General features: G+C 43.8%; 1 protein-coding gene across 1 annotated transcript in view; it reads left to right on the forward strand.

The window, feature by feature from the left end:
- Positions 1 to 19,010: 19,010 nt before the first annotated feature.
- The window catches only part of LOC143784359 (FAST kinase domain-containing protein 1, mitochondrial-like), a 45,550-nt gene continuing 43,400 nt past the window's right edge, over positions 19,011 to 21,160 (forward strand). Inside the window, exon 1 of the mRNA XM_077272554.1 lies at positions 19,011 to 19,090. The gene's annotated coding sequence lies outside the window, so the exon portion shown is untranslated. The remainder of the gene's footprint in view (positions 19,091 to 21,160) is intronic.

Raw genomic sequence — 21,160 nt, forward strand, 5'->3', positions numbered from 1 at the left:
ATTGGCGGGAAAAAAAACGGATTCGGCAAAAAAAAAACGGATCTGCGGAAAAAAAACGAATCCGGCGGAAAAAAAACGGATCCGGCGGAAAAACGGATCGGCGGAAAAATACGGATCCGGCGAAAAAAACCGGATCTGGTGTAAAAAAACGGATCTGGCGCAAAAACAAACCGACTGGTGAAAAAACGACGGATTCGGCAAAAAAAACCGGATCGGCGGAAAAAAACGGACCCGGCGGAAAAAACGGATCCGGCAGAAAGATAAAACCAATCCGGCGGAAAAAAAAAAGGATCCGGCCGACAAAAAATGGATCCTGCGTCTAGAGACTACAGCCGTCGGCCTTACCATTGCACCACAAGGTCAAGTGATCCCAGGTACTAATTTTTGCTAATTTTACTAATTTTACTAATTTCCTGTATCAGAGTCAAGTATCAGACTCCGGTATCAGACAGAGTATTTCTGAGGTTTGACTTTCATTTGTGACTTTGATATGTGAAAGTCAGGTATCAGAATCAAGTATCAGACTCCGGTGTCAGAGTATTTCTGAGGTTATTTCTGATGTTACTGTGATTTGTGACCATGTTGCAGCGGTATACTGACTTATGTTACTGACTTTATGGCAGGTTCATCCTGCAGACACTAGATGGCGCTGTGGCTCCCGATGACGTCACGGCTCCTTGCAGCCTCTAGTCAGTAATAGCAGCACTAGACAATCGCCGGGCGCGGTGGCGTGCGCCTGTAATCCTAGTTACCAGGGAGGCTGAGTGCTGGAGCGCTTGAGTCCAGGTGTTCTGGGCTGCCCTGTGCTATGCCGATTGGGGTGTCAACATCAGGTCGGTATTTGTGACCCTGGGGGACCTCAGAACTAACCAGTGGTCCTGAAGTGGGAGGAGGCCGGACGCGGCCTAGGAGACCCCATGCCGATCAGCGGTGCGGATCGCCCCGTCCATAGCCCTCGTTGTAGAGTCTACAATGGGGAGCAGGCTGGACAACACAGCGTGACAACCACTTTTTATACACACAGAAAATATTCATTTTAGATCGGGAAATCATTATTAATGTAGAAAAAGATCCAATTTCTTAAAATTGTGATGTTTATTAGAAAATTCAATGCAAACATTCAAGACTGTCTATGTAAATACTATGCATTGAACTTTGTACTTAGTTCTCTAATAAACATCGACATTTTAAGACGCTGAATTGTTTCTACATTTGATCCCTTGGCTTCCGTGCTACAATGCCCCTAGAGTCGGAGCTGTTTTTTCTTTTTTCACCAGATCATTATTAACCCTCAGTCACATCTGCAATAATTATTATTCGGTAAAAATAATGAACTATGCAAAATATGAAAATGTAAATATATATATATATATTCCTCCTGTACTTTCTCACTATCTCCCCAGATTCTGATATTACGTCTCCTTATCTCTCTGTGATGCGGTTACACTGAGCGCTACTGACACCTACTGGCGAAACCAATAAAATGCTTCCATCTGTTGTGCAGTACTAGGTGTTACCAGCAGAGGCCACTCCAGCTCTAAACCTTCAGGACGAAACATGAATCACCTGCAAATATCACATTATAATGAGGTTACGCTGAAGGCCTCATGAGAAAATGACCTATTGTTTATATCAGGTTTTTTTTCTTCAATGTATTTTTTTCCATATAACAATCTGTATTAAAAATATAGTAGTAATATAATATATCAAAAATTATTAACACAAATAAATATATTTTAAAAATTACCAATAATAAGTATAAAATAAACAGACCACAAATCAACCCCCTAAAAACACAAGAAGATCCTAAGGGTGCGTGTCCACGTTCAGGATGGCCGGCGCTTTGGACGGAGCGGAAAACTCGCTCTGCCCTAAGCCCCGCCCCCTTCTGGAGACACGATGATGCCGGATGTGTTCATTGCACACATCCGGCATCATCGCACCCCACACATAGGGCCCTGTGATTTACCTTCCAGCGGCGCAGCAAGGTAAACGGACATGCTGCGATCTAAAAAGACGCGCCGCATGTCCGGAATCGCAGGGCCGCCGGGTGCGTATTAGCTAGTCTCTGATGGGTGCAAATGGGTCTGGAAGAAACAAGGGAAAACGGGGCCAATGGCTGCAATCATTGAAGGAACTGTCAAGTTTTGGTAGAGGAAACCTGATCATATGGGGTTGTTTCAGGGTATGTACACACTTTCCGGATTTTTTGCGTTTTTTCGCTATAAAAACGCATACATATGCATCCCATCATTTAGAATGCATTCCGCAATTTTTGTGCATATGTCACTTTTTTTTCCCGCGAATAAAATGCATCGCGGTAAAAAACGCAGCATGTTCATTAATTTTGCTGATTTTTTGCAGATTTCCCACCATATTATTGCATTTGGAACCCCCGGAAAAATCTGCAAAAAAATCCACACAAAAAATGCGAGAAAAACATGAAAAAACGCACAGGATTTCTTGCAGAAAATGTCCGGTTTTGGTCAGGAAATTTCTGCAAGAAATCCTGACGTGTGCACATAGCCTCACAGCCAAAGATGTTGGATACTTGACCAGGATCGATGGTGGTCTCACGGCTGAGCTATATGTGTATTTTGATCTGACGTTTAGATCGGACTCGGACATCACTAAGATGACAGTTCTGTTCGATTTTTACACAGACCCATAGACTTGCATTGACAATTTTGTTCTGACGTTTGGATCAGTATGGAACATATCTCCATGATTTTGTATGGACTACAAACAATCCCGGACATGTGAACTGCCCCATTCACTATTTTAGGCACAAGTGTTATCTGTGAAAAGCACGGATAGCACATCCCACCCTATTTCCTTATAGATTGTAGCTTGCGAGCAGGACCCTCACTCCTCCTGTACCTGCTGATCTGTGTCACTTTGTGATATATTTATTGTCTGTTCATGTCCCTGCTTAATTGTAAAGTGGTCAGAAAATGTTGGCGCTATAGAAATAAAAATATCATCATCACTAGTATAAGAAAATATAACGTGTGAATGAGCCGTTGATAATTATCAATTGTATTAATTAATTTAGTTCCAAGTTTATTAAGCTAATTTATAGATTAATGGGAAAGTGTCTAATATTTCTAGGGAAGACCACAAATGTATTACATAGGGCAAAAATGTGACGGGTTTGGCAGAGGTTTTAGGACAGTTAGGCCGGCGTCACACTAGCGAGATTTACGGACGTATGAGCGCAAGAAAATACGTCCGTAAAATACGCATTACACACGGCCCAATGATTCTCTATGGCCCAGCTCCTATCAGCCGTATTTTACGGATCTGTATTATACGGCCGTAGAAAATCGCAGCATGCTGCGTTTGTCACCGTATTGCGCAAAAAAATCGCCAATGAAAGTCTATGGGGGCGAGAAAAATATGGATTACTCACGAACCAGCAGTGTGACTTGCAAGAAATACGCAGCGGTGTTATAGAGAAAAGCCGGCAATTCAATTGCCGGCTTTTGCTATCTCCTTCCCAAACCCGACAGGATATGAGACATGGTTTACATACAGTAAACCATCTCATATCCCTTTTTTTTTTGCATATTCCACACTAATAATGTTAGTAGTGTGTATGTGCAAAATTTGGGCCCCCTAGCTATTAAATTAAAGGGTTAAATCACGGAAAAAATTGGCGTGGGCTCCCGCACAATTTTCTCCACCAGAGTGGTAAAGCCAGTGACTGAGGGCAGGTATTAATAGCCTGGAGAGGGTCCATGGTTATTGGCCCCCCCTGGCTAAAAACATCTGCCCCCAGCCACCCCAGAAAAGGCACATCTGGAAGATGCGCCTATTCTGGCACTTGGCCACTCTCTTCCCACTCCCGTGTAGCGGTGGGATATGGGGTAATGAAGGGTTAATGTCACCTTGCTATTGTAAGGTGACATTAAGCCAGATTAATAACGGAGAGGCGTCAATTATGACACCTATCCATTATTAATCCAATAGTATGAAATGGTTAAGAAAACACACATTATTACAAAGTATTTTAATGAAATAAAGACAGATGTTGTTGTAATATTTTATTAGACTCTTAATCCACCTGAAGACCCTTGTCACCTGAAACAAAGTAAAAAAAAAACAAACAACAATATTCCATACCTTCTGTCGTTCTGTCCCACGTTGCAAATCCATCTGAAAGGGTTAACTAATTTTACAAGCAGAAGCCTGTTAATGCAGCCGCACCTGCCTGTAAAGACCAGGGGAATGAATGGAAAGCAGGGTGACCTGTAGTTACCTTGAGTTGCGGTGATGCGCCCTCTGCTGGATGTCCTCATGAACTGGAGCCTGTGAAAAGTTCCCACGCTCGAGTTCATATGAGGACATCCAGCAGAGGGCTAGGTAGTAGGTAGGGATGTGAACGCTGTGTTCTGGGATGGGTGGGCGCAGAGGAGTCTGCGGGATGTGCCGTGGTGCTGTGCCTGGATTTGCCATTGTGCCGCGTCGGGATGTGCCGTGATGCTTGGATGTGCCGTGATGCTTGGATGTGCTGTGGTGCCGGCATGTGCCGGTGCCTGCGCCGGGATGTGTTGGCGCCGAGATGTGCCGTGGTGCCGGCATCTGCCGGTGCCTGCGCCGGCATGTGTCGGCGCCGGGATGTGCTGTGGGGCTACGCCGGGCGGTGCGGTGGGTCCGCTGGCCGTGCTGGGGTCTGCTGCAGGCGTCATTGCTGTGTGTGTCTCTGTGTGCAGGCGTTGTCCGATGGGACTACAAGTCCTATCGGACGATGCCTGCTACAGTGACAGTGAGTGACACATTAGCCAATGATGGGACAGTAGTAGTCCCATCATCCAGCTAATGTGTTGAATGTAAAAAAAACCAACACACACACACACACACACGTACATACATACAGACATACAGTACATACAACATGCAGACACAGTACATACAGACATACAACATACACCATGTGACATGCAACATGTGGCGACATGAGAGGGAATGCGACATATGACATGCAAAATGTTACATGCAACATGCGACGACATGCAACATGCCACATGCAACATGCAACAACATGTGACGGCATGTGACATGCAACGACATGTGACATGCGTCAACATGCAACATGTGACAACATGCGACATGCGACATGTGACATGAGATGACATGCGAAATGCAACATGTGGCAGCATGCGACATATGACAACATGTGACATGCAACATGCGACGACATGCAGCATTCGACGACATGCAGCATTCAACGACATGCAACATGCGACGACATGCGACGACATGCGACATGTGACATGCGGCGACATGCAACATTCAACAACATACGACGACATGCAATGACATGCAACATGTGACATGCGACGACATGCGACGACATGCAACATGCGACAACATGCAACATGCGACGGCATGCAACAACATGCAACATGTGACATGCGACGAAATGCGACATACAACATGCGAGGGCATGCGACATGTGACAACATGTGACATGCGACAACATGCAACATGAGACATGTGATATGCGACATGCACCATGCGACAACATGCAACATGCGAGAACATGCAACATGTGACGACATGCAACATGTGACATGAAACATGCAACATGCGACGACATCCAACATACGACATGCAACATGCCACATACAGTACATACATACAGTACATACATACAACATACATACAGACGTACAGTACATAAAACATAGAGTACATACTCACTATCACTTGTCACTTTGTTCCTCGAAGCCAGTGTTACCTGTAAAAAATATTAAAATAATAAACAAACACTATACTCCCTGATCCGCAGAAATCCAATTAAAACGAGTGTCCCTCGCCGATCTCCCGTGGAGAGCAGGAGCATCAGCTGATGCGACCGCTCTCCAGGGGCTCCAGGAATACAATGATGGAAGGTATCCTTCCACAATGTTTTCCCCACAATGTATTCCTACGCCCCTGTGAGAAAATAGTCCCTAGTCTCACTTTTGGCATTGCTGTGTGAGAAAGTTCCCACGCAGCTTTTTGCCATAAAGTGAGACCAGTGAACTATAGTAACCTCTCAGTGATGCACTGCAGGAGCCATTGTCTCCTGTCAGTGTGTGTTGTGAATTTACCTTTTGGCTCCCTCTAGTGGCTTCTAGGGATTTGACTCTGGGTATGTCATTCATCCCTTGTATGCTCACCTGGGTCGTTAGGTCAGGGGTGTTGCTATATAAGCTCCCTGGACCTTCAGTTCAATGCCTGGCAACGTTGATATCAGAGCTAATCTGTAGTGCTCTGGTCTACTGATCCTGGTTCCTGCTTGATTAAGCTAAGTCTGTTTTCTTGCTTTTTGCTATTTGTTTTTGTTTGCATTTTTGTCCAGCTTGTATATAATCTGTATCCTGACCTTGCTGGAAGCTCTAGGGTGGCTGGTGTTCTCCCCCCGGGCCGTTAGACGGTTCGGGGGTTCTTGAATCTCCAGTGTGGATTTTTGATAGGGTTTTTGTTGACCATATAAGTTATCTTACTACATTCTGCTATTAGTAAGTGGGCCTCTCTTTGCTAAACCTAGTTCATCTCTGTGTTTGTCATTTCCTCTTACCTCACCGTTATTATTTGTGGGGGCCTTCTATCCTACTTTTGGGGTCTTTTCTCTGGAGGCAAGAGAGGTCTTTGTTTTCCTCTTCTAGGGGTAGTTAGCTCTCCGGCTGGCGCGAGACATCTAGCGACCAACGTAGGCATGTTCCCCGGCTACTTCTAGTGTTGGCGTTAGGAGTAGATATATGGTCAACCCAGTTACCACTGCCCTATGAGCTGGATTTTTGTACTTCGCAGACTTGCTGATATCTCTGAGACCCTCGCCATTGGGGTCATAACAGTTTGCCAGGCCAGTATTAAATGTTAAATGCATTGCAGAAGCGGGATTATAAGAAAGAAAGTTCTGAGGTTATTTTTTCCCTCTCTCATTTTTTTTTTTCTTTTTCCCTTTACCTCTGAGTGGCTTGTGATTGCTGCAGACATGAATGTCCAGACCTTGATTACAAGTGTGGACCAGCTTGCTGCTCGTGTGCAGGGCATACAAGATTATGTTACCAGAAATCCTATGTCAGAACCTAAGATACCGATTCCTGAACTGTTTTCCGGAGATCGATTTAAGTTTAGAAATTTCAGGAATAATTGTAAATTGTTTTTGTCCCTGAGACCCTGTTCCTCTGGAGACTCCGCTCAGCAAGTGAAAATTGTTATTTCTTTTTTACGGGGCGACCCTCAGGATTGGGCTTTCTCGCTAGCGCCAGGAGATCCGGCATTGGCTGATATTGATGCGTTTTTTCTGGCGCTCGGTTTGCTTTATGAGGAACCCAATCTTGAGATTCAGGCAGAAAAAGCCTTGCTGGCTATGTCTCAGGGTCTGGACGAGGCTGAAGTGTATTGCCAAAAATTTCGGAAATGGTCCGTGCTGACCCAGTGGAACGAATGTGCATTGGCTGCAAATTTTAGAAATGGCCTTTCTGAAGCCATTAAGAATGTGATGGTGGGTTTTCCCATTCCCACAGGTCTGAATGATTCCATGGCCCTGGCAATTCAAATTGACCGGCGGTTGCGGGAGCGCAAAACTGCAAATTCCCTCATGGTGTTATCTGAACAGGCACCTGATTTAATGCAATGTGATAGAATCCTGACTAGAAATGAGCGGAAAATTCATAGACGCCAGAATGGCTTGTGTTACTACTGTGGTGATTCTACACATGTTATCTCAGCATGCTCTAAGCGTCCTACTAAGGTTGTTAGTCCTGTCGCCATTGGTAATTTGCAACCTAAGTTTATTCTATCTGTAACTTTGATTTGCTCACTGTCATCGTATCCTGTCATGGCGTTTGTAGATTCAGGTGCTGCCCTGAGTCTTATGGATCTGTCGTTTGCCAGGTGCTGCGGTTTTGTTCTTGAGCCATTAGAAAATCCTATCTCTCTTAGGGGTATTGATGCTACACCATTGGCAGAAAATAAACCGCAGTTTTGGACACAGGTTACCATGTGCATGACTCCTGAACATCGGGAGGTGATACGTTTTCTTGTTCTGCATAAGATGCATGATTTGGTTGTTTTGGGTTTGCCATGGTTACAGACCCATAATCCAGTCTTGGACTGGAAGGCTATGTCAGTGTCAAGTTGGGGCTGTCATGGAATCCATGGAGATTCCCTGCCCGTGTCTATTGCTACTTCTACGCCTTCGGAAGTTCCGGCGTATTTGTCTGATTATCAGGATGTCTTCAGCGAGTCTAGGTCAAGTGCATTGCCTCCTCATCGGGAATGTGACTGTGCAATAGATTTGATTCCAGGCAGTAAGTTTCCTAAGGGAAGACTGTTTAATCTGTCGGTACCTGAACATACCGCAATGCGTTCATATATCAAGGAGTCTCTGGAGAAGGGGCATATCCGTCCTTCTTCTTCCCCTCTTGGTGCGGGATTCTTTTTTGTGGCCAAAAAGGACGGATCTTTGAGGCCTTGTATTGACTATCGGCTTTTAAATAAGATCACTGTCAAATTTCAGTATCCTTTGCCGCTGTTGTCAGACTTGTTTGCCCGGATTAAAGGTGCCAAGTGGTTCACCAAGATAGACCTTCGTGGTGCGTACAACCTTGTGCGCATTAAGCAAGGAGATGAATGGAAAACCGCATTCAATACGCCCGAAGGTCATTTTGAGTACTTGGTGATGCCATTTGGGCTCTCTAATGCACCTTCAGTTTTTCAGTCCTTTATGCATGACATTTTCCGGAAGTATCTGGATAAATTTTTGATCGTTTATCTGGATGATATTCTGGTTTTTTCTGATGATTGGGACTCGCATGTGGAGCAGGTCAGAATGGTTTTCAAGATTTTGCGTGAAAATTCTTTGTTTGTTAAAGGCTCAAAGTGTCTCTTTGGTGTACAGAAGGTTCCCTTTTTAGGGTTCATTTTTTCCCCTTCTGCTGTGGAGATGGACCCAGTCAAGGTCCGAGCTATTCATGATTGGACTCAACCCTCGTCAGTTAAGAGTCTTCAGAAGTTCTTGGGTTTTGCTAACTTCTACCGTCGTTTTATCGCTAATTTTTCTAGCGTTGTTAAACCGTTGACGGATATGACCAAGAAAGGCTCTGATGTGGCTAACTGGGCTCCTGCTGCCGTGGAGGCTTTCCAGGAGTTGAAACGCCGGTTTACTTCGGCGCCTGTTTTGTGCCAGCCTGACATCTCACTTCCCTTTCAAGTTGAGGTGGATGCTTCGGAGATTGGGGCAGGGGCCGTTTTGTCGCAGAGAGGCCCTGGTTGCTCTACTATGAGACCTTGTGCCTTTTTCTCTAGGAAGTTTTCGCCGGCAGAGCGAAATTATGATGTAGGCAATCGGGAGTTGTTGGCCATGAAGTGGGCATTTGAGGAGTGGCGTCATTGGCTCGAGGGTGCTAAGCATCGTGTGGTGGTCTTGACTGATCACAAAAATCTGATGTACCTCGAGTCTGCTAAACGCCTGAATCCTAGACAGGCCCGCTGGTCATTGTTTTTCTCCCGTTTTGACTTTGTGGTCTCGTATTTACCAGGGTCTAAGAATGTGAAGGCAGATGCTCTGTCTAGGAGCTTTGTGCCTGATGCTCCTGGAGTCGCTGAACCTGTGGGTATTCTTAAGGAAGGAGTTATCTTGTCAGCTATTTCTCCAGATCTGCGACGTGTGTTGCAGAGATTTCAGGCTGGTAGGCCTGACTCTTGTCCACCTGACAGATTGTTTGTGCCTGCTAAATGGACCAGCAGAGTCATTTCCGAGGTTCATTCCTCGGTGTTGGCAGGGCACCCGGGAATTTTTGGCACCAGGGATCTGGTGGCCAGGTCCTTTTGGTGGCCTTCCTTGTCAAGGGATGTGCGGTCATTTGTGCAGTCCTGTGGTACTTGTGCTCGAGCTAAGCCTTGCTGTTCTCGTGCCAGCGGGTTGCTCTTGCCCTTGCCTGTCCCGAAGAGACCTTGGACACACATCTCTATGGATTTCATTTCGGATCTTCCGGTGTCTCAGGGCATGTCTGTCATCTGGGTGATATGTGATCGTTTCTCCAAGATGGTCCATCTGGTTCCTTTGCCTAAGCTGCCTTCCTCTTCTGATCTGGTTCCTGTGTTCTTCCAGAACGTGGTTCGTTTGCACGGCATTCCTGAAAATATTGTGTCGGACAGAGGATCCCAGTTTGTTTCCAGGTTCTGGCGATCCTTTTGTGGTAGGATGGGCATTGATTTGTCGTTTTCGTCCGCTTTTCATCCACAGACTAACGGACAGACGGAACGAACTAATCAGACTCTGGAGGCGTATTTGAGGTGTTTTGTCTCTTCTGATCAGGATGATTGGGTGACCTTCTTGCCGTTGGCTGAATTTGCCCTTAATAATCGGGCTAGTTCTGCCACCTTGGTTTCGCCATTTTTCTGCAACTCTGGTTTCCATCCTCGTTTTTCCTCGGGGCAGGTGGAGCCTTCTGACTGTCCTGGGGTGGATTCTGTGGTGGATAGGTTGCAGCGGATCTGGAATCATGTGGTGGACAACTTGAAGTTGTCACAGGAGAAGGCTCAGCGTTTTGCCAACGGCCGCCGCGGTGTGGGTCCCCGACTTCGCGTTGGGGATTTGGTATGGCTGTCTTCTTGATTTGTTCCTATGAAGGTCTCCTCTCCCAAATTTAAGCCTCGCTTCATTGGTCCTTACAAGATATTGGAAATCATTAATCCTGTATCCTTTCGCCTGGATCTTCCGGTGTCGTTTGCCATTCACAACGTATTTCATAGGTCCTTGTTGCGGCGGTACGTTGTGCCTGTGCTTCCTTCTGCTGAGCCTCCTGCTCCGGTGTTGGTTGAGGGCGAGTTGGAGTACGTGGTGGAGAAGATCTTAGATTCTCGTCTCTCCAGGCGGAGGCTTCAGTACCTGGTCAAGTGGAAGGGCTATGGTCAGGAGGATAATTCCTGGGTGGTCGCCTCTGATGTGCATGCGGCCGATTTAGTTCGTGCCTTTCACGCCGCTCATCCTGATCGCCCTGGTGGTCTTGGTGAGGGTTCGGTGACCCCTCACTAAGGGGGGGGGTACTGTTGTGAATTTACCTTTTGGCTCCCTCTAGTGGCTTCTAGGGATTTGACTCTGGGTATGTCATTCATCCCTTGTATGCTCACCTGGGTCGTTAGGTCAGGGGTGTTGCTATATAAGCTCCCTGGACCTTCAGTTCAATGCCTGGCAACGTTGATATCAGAGCTAATCTGTAGTGCTCTGGTCTACTGATCCTGGTTCCTGCTTGATTAAGCTAAGTCTGTTTTCTTGCTTTTTGCTATTTGTTTTTGTTTGCATTTTTGTCCAGCTTGTATATAATCTGTATCCTGACCTTGCTGGAAGCTCTAGGGTGGCTGGTGTTCTCCCCCCGGGCCGTTAGACGGTTCGGGGGTTCTTGAATCTCCAGTGTGGATTTTTGATAGGGTTTTTGTGGACCATATAAGTTATCTTACTACATTCTGCTATTAGTAAGTGGGCCTCTCTTTGCTAAACCTAGTTCATCTCTGTGTTTGTCATTTCCTCTTACCTCACCGTTATTATTTGTGGGGGCCTTCTATCCTACTTTTGGGGTCTTTTCTCTGGAGGCAAGAGAGGTCTTTGTTTTCCTCTTCTAGGGGTAGTTAGCTCTCCGGCTGGCGCGAGACATCTAGCGACCAACGTAGGCATGTTCCCCGGCTACTTCTAGTGTTGGCGTTAGGAGTAGATATATGGTCAACCCAGTTACCACTGCCCTATGAGCTGGATTTTTGTACTTCGCAGACTTGCTGATATCTCTGAGACCCTCGCCATTGGGGTCATAACAGTGTGTCACATAGGGTCCTATAGAGCAGTGACATCACCCGATGTCACTGTTCTATAGGGGAGATCGTCATGGGACACTCGTTATTAATTGGACTACGGTGGACAGGTAGTATACGGTTTATTATTTTACATTTTTTGCAGGCGCCGAAGTATGGTAAGTATGCTTAAATGAAGAATATTAACCCCTTTCTGCCAGCTGACGGAATAGTACGTTAGCTGGCAGATCCCCTGCTTTAAGGTGGGCTCCGGCGGTGAGCCCACCTTAAAGCCGCAAAATGTCAGCTGTTTTGTACAGCTGACATGTGTGCGCAATGAGCGCGAGCGGAATCGCGATCCGCCCGCCCCCATTAACTAGTTAAATGCCGCCGTCAAGCGCTGACAGCGGCATTTAACTAGCGCTCCCGGCTGCACGGCCGGAAGTGCTCACACCGCTGACCCCGTCACATGATCAAGGGTCAGCGGTGCATTGCCATAACAACCAGAGGTCTCCTTGAGACCTCTATGGTTGTTGATGGCCGATTGCTTTGAGCGCCACCCTGTGGTCGGCGCTCAAAGTACACCACCATTTTTACTACATAGAGGTGATCTGTACTTCACCTCTATGTAGCAGAGCCGATCGTGTAGTGCATGCTTTTAGCCTCCTATGGAGGCTATTGAAGCATGCCAAAATAAAAAAAAAAAAGTGTTTAAAAATATAAAAAATATATAAAAGTTTAAATCACCCCCCTTTCGCCCCAATCAAAATAAAACAATTAAAAAAAAATCAAACCTACACATATTTGGTATCACCGCGTTCAGAATCGCCCGATCTATCAATAAAAACAAAGGATTAACCTGACCACTAAATGGCGTAGCGAGAAAAAAAATCAAAACGCCAAAATTACGGTTTTTTGGTCGCCGCGACATTGCATTAAAGTGCAATAACGGGCGATCAAAGAACGTATCTACACCAAAATGGTATCATTAAAAATGACAGCTTGGCATGCAAAAAAGAAGCGCTCACCTGACCCCAGATCACGAAAATTGGAGACGCTACGGGTATCGGAAAATCGCACACTTTCTTTTTTTTGCAAACTTTGGAATTTTTATCCACCACTTAGATAAAACATAAACTAGACATGTTAGGTGTCTATGAACTCGTAATGACCTGGAGAATCATAATGGCAGGTTAGTTTTAGCATTTAGTGAACCTAGCAAAAAAGCCAAACGAAAAACAAGTCTGAGATTGCACTTTTTTTTGCAATTTCATCACACTTGGAATTTTTTTCCCATTTTCTGTTACATGGCATGGTAAAACCAATGGTATCGTTCAAAAGTACATCTCGTCCCGCAAAAAATAAGCCCTCATATGGCCATATTGACTGAAAAATAAAAAAGTTATGGTTCTGGGAAGTAGGGGAGCGAAAAACAAAAACGAAAAAACGGAAAAAGCTCTGGGGGTGAAGGGGTTAAAATACTTTTTTCCTAATGTGTGTGTGTTTTATTAATCCTTTAATACTATTGGATTAATAACGGATAGGCGTCTTATTGACGCCTCTCCGTTATTAACCCGGCTTAATGTCACCTTACAATAGCAAGGTGACATTAACCCCTTATTACCCCATATCCCACCGCTACACCGGAGTGGGAAGATAGGGGCTAAGTGCCGGAATTGGCGCATCTTACAGATGCGCCATTTCTGGGGCGGCTGCGGACTGGTATTTGTAGCTGGTAGGAGGGCCAATATCCATGGCCCCTCTCTAGGCTATGAATATCAGCCCGCAGCTGTCTGCGTAGCCTTTCTGGCTATGAAATATAGGGGGACCCCACGTCATTTTTTTGGGGGGTCCCCCTATTTTAATAGCCAGTAAAGGCTACGCAGACAGCTGCGGGCTGATATTCATAGCAGGCTACAAATATTGGCCCTCGGCTGTCGGCTTTCCCCCTCTGGCGCAGAAAATTTCGCGGGAGCCCACGCCATATTTTTTTTTCTTCGTTTTTTTTTAACTGAAACATATTGTTCATTAACCCCTTTCTGCCAGCTGACGGAATAGTACATCAGCTGGCATTATCCCCACGCTTTGAGGTGGGCTTCGGCGGTGAGCAACATGTCAGTTGTTTTCATTACAACAAAAAAAATTATGTTTTTTTGGTCGCCGTGACATTGCATCAAAATGCAATAATGGGCAATCAAAAGAACGTATCTGCACAAAAGTGGTATCATTAAAAACGTCAGCTCGGCGAGCAAAAAATTAGCCCTCACCCGACCCAATATCTCAGAAAATATAGACGCTACGGGTATCGGAAAACGGCGCAATTATTTTATTTCTTTTTAGCAAAGTTTTGAATTTTTTTTTACCACTTAGATAAAAAATAATCTACACGTGTTTGGTGTCTATGAACTCGTAATGACCTGGAAAATCATAATGGCAGGTCAATTTTATGCTGTGTGCACACGTTGCAGATTTGGGTGCAGAATTTTCTGCACAAAATCTGCATCTCCTTGCTGAAAACGCAGCTGCGTTTTTTATGCATTTTTTTCACGTTTTTTTCATATTTTTTGCGTGGTTTTCATGCGGGTTTTTTGTGTGGTTTTGATGCAGTTCTTGGTGCGGTTTTTGCGTGGTTTTGATTCAGTTTTTGCTGCAGTATTTGGTGCGGTTTTTTGCGTGGTTTTGATTCAGGTTTTTGATGCTTTTTTATGCAGTTTTTGGTGAAGTTTTGATGCAGTTTTTGATTCAGTTTTGATGCAGTTTTTGGTGTGGTTATGATGCAGTTTTTGGTGCGGTTTTGATGCAGTTTTTGGTGCGGTTTTGATGCTGTTTTTGGTGCGGTTTTGATTCAGTTTTTGGTGCAGTTTTGATGCAGTATTTGGTGTGGTTTTGATGCAGTATTTGGTGCTGTTTTGATGCAGTTTTGGTGCGGTTATGATGCAGTATTTGGTGCGGTTTTGATGCTGTTGTTGGTGCGGTTTTGATGCTGTTTTTGGTGCCGTTTTGCTGCAGTTTTTGATACAGTTCTTGGTGAGGGTTTGATGCATTTTTGATGCAATATTTGGAGCAGTTTTGATGCCGTTTTTGGTGCGGTTTTTGCGCGGTTTTGATTCAGTTTTTGCTGCAGTATTTGGTGCTTTTTTGCGTGGTTTTGATTCAGGTTTTTGATGCTTTTTTATGCAGTTTTTGGCGAACTTTTGATGCAGTATTTGGTGCGGTTTTGATGCAGTATTTGGTGTGGTTTTGATGCAGTTTTTGGTGCGGTTTTGAAGCAGTTTTTTGTGCGTTTAGGCCATGTGCCCACGCTGCGGATTCCGCTGCGGAATTTTCTGCAGCGGATTTGATAAATCCGCAGTGCAAAACCGCTGTGGTTATTACTGCGGATTTATCGCGGTTTCTATAGCGGTTTCCGCTGCGGATTTACACCTGCAGTTTTCTATTGGAGCAGGTTTAAACCCGCAGCGCAATCCGCACAAAGAAATGACATGCTGCGGAATATAAACCGATGCGTTTCTGCTCATTTTTTTCCGCAGCATGTACACTGCGGAATTCATTTCCCATAGGTTTATATTGTACTGTAAACTCATGGGAAACCGCTGCGGACCCGCAGCTGCGGAAACGCTGCGGTTCCGCAGCAAAATCCGCAGCGTGTGCACATACCCTTATGATGCCGTTTTTGGTGCGGTTTTGATGCAGTTTTTGGTGCGGTTTTGATGCGGTTTTGATGCAGTTTTTGGTGCGGTTTTGATGCTGTTGTTGGTGGGGTTTTGATACAGTTTTTGGTGCAGTTTTGATGCTGTTGTTGGTGCGGTTTTGATGCAGTTTTTGCTGCAGTTTTGATGCAGTTTTTTGTGGAGTTTTTTCGCGCTTTTGATGCATTTTTTAATTTTTTTTGGTGCGGTTTTTGCGTGTTTTTTGTGCGTTTTTGTATGCATTTTTGAAAGCTAAATAAAGATGTATTATTGAACAAAAAAAAGATTTGTGATGTCATTATTGTCCAACCTCTTTTACATTTGTCCAACCCACACTCAATTACACACAGATAGATAGACATATAGATGATAGATGAAATGGATAGACAGAGCTACATATAGATAGATCTATAGATGCATACATCTATCTATTCCTATATCTATCTATAGATATATCTGGATAGATATATCTATTGATAGATGTATGGATAGTGTAGGGTGCGTGTCCACTGTCCAGATTACATCCAAATTAGCTGCAAATTGGATGCTGCGTACTTGTAGTCCCATCAGATGATGCCTGCACACACCCCAAAAGACCCCCCGCACAGCCCCGCACACACCCGAACAGTCCCGCACACACCCGAACAGTCCCGCAGACCCCGTCCGCACACACATACACGCACACCATCACCGCCCACACACTTCCCTCCTCCCGAACTGCAGCGTTTCTCGGACCCACATCCGCATCTAAACTGCAGCTCTTTTTTACATCTGCGGTTTTGCTGCAGATGTGCCCGACTCAATGAAAGTCTATGGGTACAGAAACGCTGCAGTTTGGCAAAAAAAGAAGTGATATGCTGCTGAAAAAAAAAAGCTGCGTTTCGGTGTGTCTTTTTCCGCAGCATGTGCACAACAAGTCTGCTGCTCCCATAGACTTACATTGGTTGAGCACTACACTGCGGATTTGATGCAACTCTGGGCAGCAAAAAACCCTGCGGATCTGCAATCAAATCCGCAACGTGTGCACAGCCTTAGCATTTAGTGAACCTAGCAAAAAAGCCAAGCAAAAAACAAGTGTGGGATTGCACTTTTTTTGCAATTTCATCGCACTTTGACTTTTTTTTCACATTTTCTGTTACACGACATGGTAAAACCAATGGTGTCGTTCAAAAGTAGAACTTGTCCCGCAAAAGATAAGCCCTCACATGGCCATATTGATGGAAACATTATGGCTCTGGAAAGAAGGGGAGAGATAAACGAAAAAAGCTCCAGGGGTGAAGGGGGTTTAGAAACATGGATATGGACATATCTATGGAAATAGACATAGATATATAGATATATCTGTATGTATCTATCTATCCATCCTATATCTCTGTATCTATCTATCTATCTATCTATCTATAATAATAATTTTTATTTATATAGCGCCAACATATTCCGCAGCGCTTTACAACTTATAGAGGGGACTTGTACAGACAATAGACATTACAGCATAACAGAAATCACAGTTCAAAACAGATACCAGGAGGAATGAGGGCCCTGCTCGCAAGCTTACAAACTATGAGGAAAAGGGGAGACACGAGAGGTGGATGGTAACAATTGCTTTAGTTGTTCGGACCAGCCATAGTGTAAGGCTCGGGTGTTCATGTAAAGCTGCATGAACCAGTTAACTGCCTAAGTATGTAGCAGTACAGACACAGAGGGCTATTAACTGCATAAAGTGTATGAGAACATGATGAGAGGAACCTGATAATGTTTATTTTTATTTATTTATTTTTTTTTTTATTTTTTTTAGGCCACACAGGAATAGTTAGGTTAATGCGTTGAGGCGGTAGGCCAGTCTGAACAAATGCGTTTTTAGGGCACGCTTAAAACTGTGGGGATTGGGGATTAATCGTATTAACCTGGGTAGTGCATTCCAAAGAATTGGCGCAGCACGTGTAAAGTCTTGGAGACGGGAATGGGAGGTTCTGATTATTGAGGATGCTAACCTGAGGTCATTAGCGGAGCGGAGGGCACGGGTAGGGTGGTAGACTGAGACCAGAGAGGAGATGTAGGGTGGTGCTGAGCCATGGAGTGCTTTGTGGATGAGGGTAGTAGTTTTGTACTGGATTCTGGAGTGGATGGGTAGCCAGTGTAATGACTGGCACAAGGTAGAGGCATCGGTGTAATGGTTGGTGAGGCATATGATCCTGGCAGCAGCATTCAGGACAGATTGGAGCGGGGAGAGTTTGGTAAGAGGGAGGCCGATTAGTAGAGATTTACAATAGTCCAGACGAGAATGAATAAGTGAGACAGTAAGAGTTTTTGCAGAGTCGAAAGTAAAAAAAGGGCGAATTCTAGAAATGTTTTTGAGATGCAGATAGGAAGAGCGAGCCAGTGATCGGATGTGGGGGATGAATGAAAGCTCGGAATCAAGGATGACCCCAAGGCAGCGGGCATGTTGCTTTGGAGTAATGGTGGAACCGCACACGGAGATGGCAATGTCAGGCAAAGGTAGGTTAGTAGAGGGAGAGAACACGAGGAGTTCAGTTTTTGACAGGTTCAGTTTCAGATAGAGGGAGGACATGATGTTAGAGAGAGACATCTGTGTGTAATGGAGTGTGCGTTGGACAAATGTAAAAGAGGAGGTTGGACAGAAATGACATCACAAATCTTTTTGAAGCTAGAGGAGGTTCCTGCTTAGTGGCAGTGCAATGCATCATGGAACTTGTAGTATTAGAGCACAATAACTCAGGAGAAAGGAAGTTGTCGATTAACCCCATGAGAGCTAGATCCAGCACTGAAGATGTGCTGTTACAGCATGATAAAAGGTAATATTGCTAAAATAAAGACAGTGGATGTTTTCAGTAGCACATAATTGCAAGATTTATGGAAAAAAAAAATTATTGTAGTGGACAACTTATTTAAGTCTGAAGTTCCAGCCTGGACTCACCGGACTCAAGTTAGTCTGCAGTTAGCTATTAGTTATTAGCTATTCGATTTTCATGTATGGCAGTTAGCTATTAGTTATTAGTTAGCTATTCGATTTTCATATATGGCAGTTAGCTATTTGTTATTAGTTAGCTATTCGATTTTCATGTATGGTTAATTATACATAGAGTGGATATTGTTTGGGTAAAATTTTGATCAGGACTTTGAGATGTTTATTTTGACTACTTGTGGTCCTGGGTTATTCACGTAAATCGCTTATGCCGCACATAATCAAACGCACTCAATCGTACGTAAATTCAATTTGAAAACAGGTACCCTTGACCACTAGTATTAAAAATGAACATATCAATGTCCTGAATAATATTTACCAAAAAAATTATCAACTCTGTGTAGTTCAGAAGTTATTCACGTAAATCGCTTATGTCGCGCATAATCAAACACACTCAATCATACGTAAGTTCAATTTGAAAACAGGTACTCTAGACCACTAGTACTCAAAATGACCAGCTCAATGTCCTGAACAATATTTGCCAAAAAAATGATCAACTCTATGTGTAGTTCAGAAGTTATTCACGTAAATCGCTTATTTTTGTATGTTAACAGAACCTTGGAAGAGTTTCACCAGTAACTTGCTAGAACTATCATCAAAATGTACTTCATGGCCAGAATGTTGTCAACTACATCCAGTAAGACATTAATTATTCACAGAATCAGCTTACCTTGAACCACAAGTAGTCAAATGAAACAAGTTCAAGTTCTGCACATAATCTGAAATAAAATATCAGAACTCTGTATAGTTCAGAAGCGAAAAGGAAAAATCACTTATTTCCATGTGTGAAAATAAACATGGTAAAATGTCGTTAATAATGTATTAGGTGTGTTTTCAAAATGTTTTATACCTTGTCAGTAAACAATGCAATCAGTTTGGGAGTTAGGCCGGAGTCACACACAACATATAAAAATACAGTCCGTTTTTGATGGCCGAGATAAGCAGAACATTTCCTGAACAGTGATCCGTATTCAATGCGAGGATGCAATTTTTTCTCCTACAATTATCCGTGTGCCATCCGTGTGGCATCCGTATGGCGAAATTTTCTCGACGGCTTGCAAAATGGACATAGAATGGTTCCATGGCCTCAAATATTCCTTATAACATATATACAGTCTATATATACACTGTGTTCCAAATTATTATGCAAATAATATTTCCTCATATTTTCTCTAAATTACCTATCTGAATTGCAGTCATTGTTATTTTCCAGTCATCTACTATTCTAGTATAATTGCAATGTTTTGGAAAAAACTGCCTATGAAAACAGTATCTTTTTTAAAAAAAATAAACACTCAAAATGCATGTTCCAAATTATTATGCACAGCAGAGTTTTCAACCTCTTTTTTTTATTTTGAACAAAAAAAGGTCAATTGTGAAGTTATCAGCATTATCAGCTTATTACAAAATGAAATCAAACAGTTTTCAAGTGAAAACTTTATTCTAGGTGATGTTACATTTGCACATAGGACCCCTTGTTCGAAAAAAGCTTCTGAACTCTCTCGTCCATTGAATTTGTCAGTTTTTGGATGGTTTCTGCTTCATTTGTTTTGCATGTGGACAGAATACCCTCCTAGAGCTGTTGCTTAGATGTGAACTGCCTCCCGCCATCATAGACACTCCTTTTGATGATGCTCCAGAGGTTCTCAATGGGGTTGAGGTCAGGGGAAGATGGTGGCCACACCATAAGTTTGTCCTCTTTTATGCCCATAGCAGCCAGAGATGCAGATGTGTTTTTTGCAGCATGAGATGGTGCATTATCATGCATGAAAATGATCTTGCTGCGGTTCTTCCTCTTGAACCATGGCAGGAAGTGTTGTTTTAGAAACTCCACATAGATTATGGAGTTCATCTTTACCCCTTCAGGGATCATAAAGGGGCCGACAATCTCTCTCCCCATGATTCCAGCCCAAAACATTACTCCACCTCCTTGTTGGCGCCTTAGCCGTGTTTTCATGGGGTGTCCATCAACCAGCCATCCTCCACTCCATCCATCTGGACCATCGAGCGTTGCGCGGCACTCATCGGTGAACAAAACAGTTTGGAAGTCAGTCTTCGTTTGTTTTAAGTTTCTTTTTATTAGTTTTACACAAATAACAGATAGGTAAATGGTAACATGTGGATTTGAGGTACATCAGTATGACATATAACCCAATCTCGGGAAGGCTAGTTCAATAATAACATGTAACATTAGTGATGAACATGTAGATAAACATGTGGATAAACATAAGATTACAGTAAGATGCAATCATTAAGAAAGTTCAGATTTGAAGTCTTGTGACTTCCCAAAGGCTAGATCAGAAACCAAAAACAACTCCACATTAATGCGACATTTAACCAATACACACATACTGTAAATAGAAAGAAAGAAAGAAGAGGAGAAAGGGGGTAGGTGATAGATTCACTAGAAGGGGAGGGTTCGGCTTATCGTAAAATAGGTGTAAGGGATTTAGAGGGGGGACATCGACACGTTCATTTCTGGATTAGGAAGAGATCCAAACCTCTAAAGAGATTTCTAATTGTTAATGAGAGCCAAATACTCATCACTAGATCTGAAAGATTTCCAGGGGACCTATGTTGTGTGGAATTTCTCTTGTGAGAAAAAAGTGAAAGCAGAAATTTCTTCTATATAGTATAACTGGTCCACTTTGTTGACCCAATCCGAAATGCTCGGGCAGTTTTTAGTCAACCAGTGGACTGGGATAAG

Source organism: Ranitomeya variabilis, chromosome 7 (genome assembly GCF_051348905.1).
Source record: "Ranitomeya variabilis isolate aRanVar5 chromosome 7, aRanVar5.hap1, whole genome shotgun sequence".
Lineage (NCBI taxonomy): Eukaryota > Metazoa > Chordata > Amphibia > Anura > Dendrobatidae > Ranitomeya > Ranitomeya variabilis.